Below are 6,708 nucleotides of genomic sequence, written 5' to 3'. Positions count from 1 at the left end.
GCTATGAAAACCTTTGATGCATTTCATCAATGGGGACAGCCTCGCCCTGTCCCCTGTCCCTTGGGGATTTGCCAGAGCCTGTGAGACTCCAATAGTTCACCCACCTTCTTCCAAAGCCCTGATAATGTTCCCCTCGCACAGAAGACGCCTTAGCCCCCCGACTTGCTTGAACCTTCTGGTGGAAGTTCCAATATGAACTGGTGCCAAAGGCAGCCAAGTGGTGTGCTACATCTGACATTGCCAATGCATTCTTCTTTTTCAGTCCCTTTGGCAGCAGGGTGCAGGCCACAGTTTGCTTTCACGTGGTGTCCAATGCACCTGGAATGCCCCCAGGGACAGGACAAGAGGTACTTGAACATAAGAAGTTCCATCTAAACATGAGGAGGAACTTCTTGACTTTGAGGGTGGCAGAGCACTGGAACAGGCTGCCCAGAGACGTGGTGGACTCTCCTTCTCTGGAGACATTCAAAACCCGCCTGGACGCATTCCTGTGCAACGTGCTCTAGATGAACCTGCTCTGGCAGGGGGGTTGAACTACGTGATCTCCAGAGGTCCCTTCCAACCCCTACCATTCTGTGATTCTGTAATCGACTGTCCTACAGTTTGCCATGGACTAATCCAAACTGCACTGGAACAGCCTGATACCCCTGAACATCTACAATACATCCATGATCTCATCATGTGGGGCAACAAGGCAGAAGTGTTTGAGAAGGGAAAAAGAGCAATTGAGATTCTTCTGAAAGCTGGTTTTGCCATAAAAGAAGCAAGGTCAAGGGACTTGCAGAGAAGATTCAGTTCTTGGGAATAAAATGGCAGGATGGATGCCATCATGTCCCTATGGATGCGGTCAACAAGATAGCAACTATGTCTCCACCAGCTAAGAAGAAGGAAGCACAAGCTTTCTTAGGCCTTGTGGGATGCTGGAGAATGCATATTCCAGGTTGTAATCAGCTTGTGAGCCCTCTCTATGGAGTAACCTGAAAGAAGATCTATTCTGAGTGCGGCCTTGAGCAACAGCAACCCTTTGAGCAGATCAAACAGGAGATAGCTCGTGTGGTAGCTCTTGGGTCTGTCCAGACAGGACCAGCCGTGCGTAATGGTCTCTACAGTGCAGCTGGGGCACGTGGTCTCACCTGGAGCCTCTGGCAGAAATCATCGGGAGAAACCTGAGGTCAGCCTCTAGGATTTGGAGATGAGGGTATTGAGGACCGGAAGCCCTCAACACCCCAACCGAAAAAGAGATCCTGACAGCGTATGAGGGGGTTTGAGCCACTTCAGAAGTTGTTGATAGGCAAGCACGGCTCCTCCTGGCACAGCAGTTGCCTGTGCTACACTGGATATCCCCTCCACACATCACGTGACTGACGCTACATGGACTAAGCGGGTAGTGCTGATCACACAGTGAGCTCGACCAGGGAAACCAAACCTCCAGGAATCCTTGAAGAGATTACGGACTGTCCAGAGGGCATAGATTTTGGAGCATCTCATGAGGAGGTGGCTCATGCCCAGGTGGCACCCTCATATGATGAGTTGTCATCTACTGATGAAAGGTGTTATGCTCTGTTCACTGAAGACCCTGTCGTGTTGTAGGAAACCTACCTGTAGGACGCTGTGGTGTGGAGTCCCACACAAAAAGTTGCTGAAGCCACGGAAGGAGAAAGGGTGTCAAGGCAGTTTGCAGAAGTGAAAGCCATCCAACTGGCCCTAGAGACTGCTGAAGAAGAAGAGTGGCCAGTACTCTCTACTCTGGGGGTGACCAGAGCAAAATTAGGGGCAGAGGGGAGGGCATCAAGACTGCCTTGCAACCGTCAGCTCCAGGTGAGCTTTGCCTTTCCTAAAAACATTCTTGTGCAACACAGACAATAAATGCCAAGTACTTTTCTGTTACCTGTCCTTACTTTCACCTCCTGAACACCTGCTTTGTGGCCCACACCAGTGCCCTCTCCATACACAGCCCCAGCCCCACGCTCGGTCCCACTGTGCAGGAGCCCCGTGGGATGCATCGGTTCAGGGGTGGGGAGAGATCACCAGGGCAAAATGCCCTGAGAGCCCTCAGTGCTCAGTCCATGTCTGCCCTCCTGCACTGACAGCACCCTCAGTGCCTGACCGCTTCCCAGCCCCAGCCGTGTCCCACACGGAGGGTCGCAGACAGTCCTGCTGTGGGGTCAACCAAGGTCTGGGCAAGTAGAGAGACTGGGCACGGTGGGGTGTTCCCCCGACAAAGGCGCTGAGACCAGCAAACCTCACCCATTACCTGGGGCGAGTGGCAGGTGCTGGCAATGGCCTATGGGACATGCTGGGGTGATGAATGTCCCGGACACCTTCCTGGTCTGTTCATGCCACCAAGGGCACACAGCAGCCTCCTTTCTGCTGCACCTACGTGTCTCCGCTCCCTTCATGGACACCTGGCTCTGCACTGCACACCCACGGGAGCGTGTCCTCACCCTGCATGGTCACACCGCCCAGCTAATGCTGTTTGGTTTTTTTCTCTCCTGGTCACTTTGCAGTCCAGGCCAGCTCTCCTCACCTCCCTCGCCCTCACCCAGCTGAACCCAGACCAGCAGAGCAGCCCATTCTGGGCTGGCCCCATGGCAGAGCCCACCACAGGGTGAAGCAACACTTGGGGAGCTCACCCCACAGCCCCTCTACAGGGCTCAGCAGCTGCTGGGGGGCAGAGAGGGGTCTCTGCTTCCCCATGAGCCCCTGGGCTGGAGGCTGAACACAGCAGGAGGAAAAGGAGGTTAGTGAAACTTCGTGATCCCTGGTCTCAAGTCCAGGAGATCCCCACCACAGACTGCCTGAGCTCCCCCAGTTCCAGCCCCTCTCCCCAGGCCAGATCAAGCACCCTGGCCCAGCGACAGAGCAGCCTGCCCCAGGCGTGTGCCTGCAGAAAGAGTTTCTCTTTCTCACGGATTCCTCCCTGCAGGCAAACAAATGCTCCCTTGCTCTTCTCCAGAGACACCCCTTCTCCCCAGAGAGCCTTTCCCCAGGTGAGTGTGTCTCTGCTGGCCTGGCTGGCCGTTCACGGTTGCCTCCTCATGCGCCCTGCAGGGCCCCGAGCTGGCGGTGCTGCTCGGTAGAGGGAGGGGGCTGCGGTGCCCTGTGGCCATGGAGTGACCCTGCACTGGCCGGGCTGGTCATAGTGCCGAGCAGCCCCAGCCGTACGATGTTCACGCTTGCCGAGCCCTTTTGCATCTTCCTTCATGGCTCAATAGCCAAGGATGGGGCTGGGCAGGATTCAACCCAACCAACTCGAAATTTTTAACCCAAAAAATCCAACCCAAAAAACCCCAAATCCAACCCAAAATCTAACTGAAAAAAACCAACAAAATCCACCCCAAAAAATCCAAGCCCAAAAAATCCAACCCCAAACGTCCAACTCAAAAAAATCCAAAATCCAGTCCAAAATCCAACACAACAAAACAAAATCCACCCCATATCCAACCCAACCCACCCAAAATCCCAGGGGTCAAGGCCAGCTTGGACGGCGTAGGGGGAACCTGATCTGCTTGAACATGTCCCTGCCGATGGCAGCCCCACCACTGCGGGCAGCACATCAGCAGTTGCCATGCCACCACCGCCAGACACTCAGCGCTGGCCCTGCCGCCCTCATGTCACAATGGCTGCCTGACACGCCCGCACACAGGTAAAAATCCAAACCCAATAATCCAATCCAAAATCCAACCCAAAAATTTGAACCCAAAACAGTCTAAAACCCGAACCCAAAAAAACCCAACCCCAAAAAACCCAGCCTGAAATTCAACACAGAATCACAGAATCGTCATGGTTGGAAAGGACCTTTGAGATCATCGAGTCCAACCAAACAACCTACGGTCTCTGCCACTAGCGCATGCCCTGAAGTGCCACATCTAGACATTTCTTAAATACCTCCAGGGATGGTGACTCGACCCCCTCCCTGGGCAGGCTGTTCCAGTGCCTGACCACTCTTTCAGTAAAGCCATTCTTCCTAATATCTAACCTAAACCTCCCCTGCCGCAGCTTCAGACCATTTCCTCTGGTCCTGTCATTATTCCCCTGGGAGAAGAGGCCAACACCCACCTCTCTCCACCCTCCTTTCAGGGAGTTGTAGAGGGCAATGAGGTCTCCCCTCAGCCTCCTCTTCTCCAAGCTAAACATGCCCAGCTCCCTCAGCCTCTCCTCACATGCCCTGGTCTCCAGACCCCTCACCAGCCTGGTCGCTCTCCTCTGGACACGCTCCAGCACCTCAATGTCCCTCTTGTACAGCGGGGCCCAGAACTGAGCACAGCACTCGAGGTGAGGCCTCACCAGTGCCCAGTACACAGGCACAATCACTTCCCTGCTCCTGCTGGCCACGCTATTCCTGATACAAGCCAGAATGCTGTTGGCCCTCTTGGCCACCTGGGCACACTGCTGGCTCATGTGAAGCTGGCCGTCCACCAGCACCCGCAGGTCCTTTTCTGCCGGGCAGCTTTCCAGCCACTCTGCCCCAAGCCTGTAGCGTTGCTTGGGGTTGTTGTGACCGAAATGCAGGACCCGGCACTTGGCCTTATTAAACCTCATACAGTTGGCCTTGGCCCATCGATCCAGCCTGTCCAGGTCCCTCTGGAGAGCCTTCCTACCCTCAAGCAGATCAACACTCCCACCCAGTTTGATGCTGTCTGTAAATTACTGAGGGTGCACTCAATCCCCTCATCCACATCATCGATAAAGATATTAAACAAAACTGGCCCCAAAACTGAGCCCTGAGGGACACCACTGGTGACCGGCCGCCAAGAGGATTTCACCCCATTAATCCCAACACTCTGGGCACGGCCATCCAGCCAGTTTTTAACCCAGCGAAGAGTACACTTGTCTATGCCAGGATTCGCCAGCTTCTCCAGGAGAATGCTGTGGGGCACGGTGTCAAAGGCCTTATCAAAGCCCAGATAGACAACGTCCACAGCCTTCCCCGCATCCAGAAGGCGGGTGACATGGTCATAGAAAGAGATCAGGTTGGTTAAGCAGGACCTCCCCTTCCTAAACCCATGCTGGCTGGCCCCGATCCCTTGGCTGCCCTGCACTTGCGATGAGAGCTCACTCATGATGATCCTCTCCATGATCTTTCCTGGTACCGAGGTCAGGCTGACAGGCCTGTAGTTCCCCGGATCCTCCTTCCGACCCTTCTTGCAGATGGGCATAATATTAGCCACCCTCCAGTCACCTGGCACCTCCTCTGTTGACCAGGATTGTTGATAAATGATGGAGAGAGGCTTGGTGAGCTCTCCCGCCAGCTCCCTGAGTACTCTTGGGTGAATCCCATCTGGCCCCATAGACTTATGTACGTCTAGGTGCAGAAGCAGACCACTGACTACTTCCTCCTGGGTTATGGGTGGGTTGTTCTGCTCTCCATCCTTATCTTCCAGCTCAGGAGGCTGAACACCATGGGGTGTTTTTTGTTGTCCTTAACATTAGTGGCCAAGTTGAGCTCCAGCTGGGCTTTTGCCTTCCTAATTTTCTCTCTGTATAACCTAAGGAGATCTCTGTACTCCTCCTGAGTTGCCTGTCTCTTCTTCCAAAAGGGGTAAACCCTCCTTTTATTCCTAAGTCCCATGCGAAGTTCCTTATTCATCCAGACTGGCCATTTTCCCTGCCCTTTAGACTTGCGACACTTGGGGACAGCCTGCTCCTGGGCCTGTAAGATTTCCTTCTTGAAGAGTGTCCAGCCTTCCTGGACCCCTTTGCCCTTCAGGACTGTCTCCCAAGAGACTCTCTCAACCAGTGTCCTGAACAAGTCAAAGTCCCCCCTCCAGAAGTCCAAGGTGGAGGTTTCACTAACCCCCCTCCTTACATTGCTACGTATTGAAAACTTGCCCATTTCATGATCACTAAACCCAAGACAACCTCCGACCACCACATCTCCCACTAGTCCTTCTCTGTTTGTGAGCAGTAGGTCTAGCAAGGCACCTCCCCTGGTAGGCTCACCTACCAGTTGTGTCAGGAAGTTCTCTTCCACGCACTCGAGGAACCTCCTAGCCTGCCTGCTCTCTGCTGTGTTATATTTCCAGCAGATACCTGGCAGGTTGAAGTCCCCGACCAGAACAAGAGCTGGCGATTGTGGGACATCAGCCAGCCGCTTATAGAATACCTCATCCGTCTCCTCATCCTGGTTGGGTGGTCTATAGCATACTCCCAGCACAAGATCTCCCTTATTTGCCTTCCCCTTCATCCTTACCCATAAACACTCAACTTTACCATCACTGGAATCTAGCTCTATATAATCAAAACATTCCCTGGTGTACAGAGCCACACCCCCGCCTCTCCTTCCTTGCCAATCCCTTCTGAAGAGCTTATAGCCATTCATTGCAGCATTCCAGCCGTGACAGTCATCCCACCATGTTTCCGTGATGGCGACTACATCAGAGCTGTCCTGCTGCACAATGGCTTAGCTCATCCTGTTTGTTGCCCATGCTGCGTGCATTCATGTAGATGCACTTCCGCTGGACTACCAATTTCACCCCCATCCTTGGCCCTTTATCCCTAGGCTCATTACTAGAGGGCCTGGTATTATCCCCTCCCCCCCTCGATACGAGTTTAAAGCCCTGTCCATGAGCCTTGCTAACTCTCGGCCTAGTCCCCTTTGCCCCTTTTGGGACAGGGTTTTCCCATTCTTAGCAAGCAAGCCCGGTGTCCTGTAGGTTAAACTATGATCACTGAACCCAAAACCTTACTCGTAGCACCAGTTTTGGA

This window comes from Chroicocephalus ridibundus, chromosome 25, assembly GCF_963924245.1.
Source record: "Chroicocephalus ridibundus chromosome 25, bChrRid1.1, whole genome shotgun sequence".
In the NCBI taxonomy this organism is placed as follows: Eukaryota; Metazoa; Chordata; class Aves; order Charadriiformes; family Laridae; genus Chroicocephalus; species Chroicocephalus ridibundus.
The sequence above is the reverse complement of the archived record's forward strand: the minus strand, read 5'-3'. Positions refer to the sequence as shown.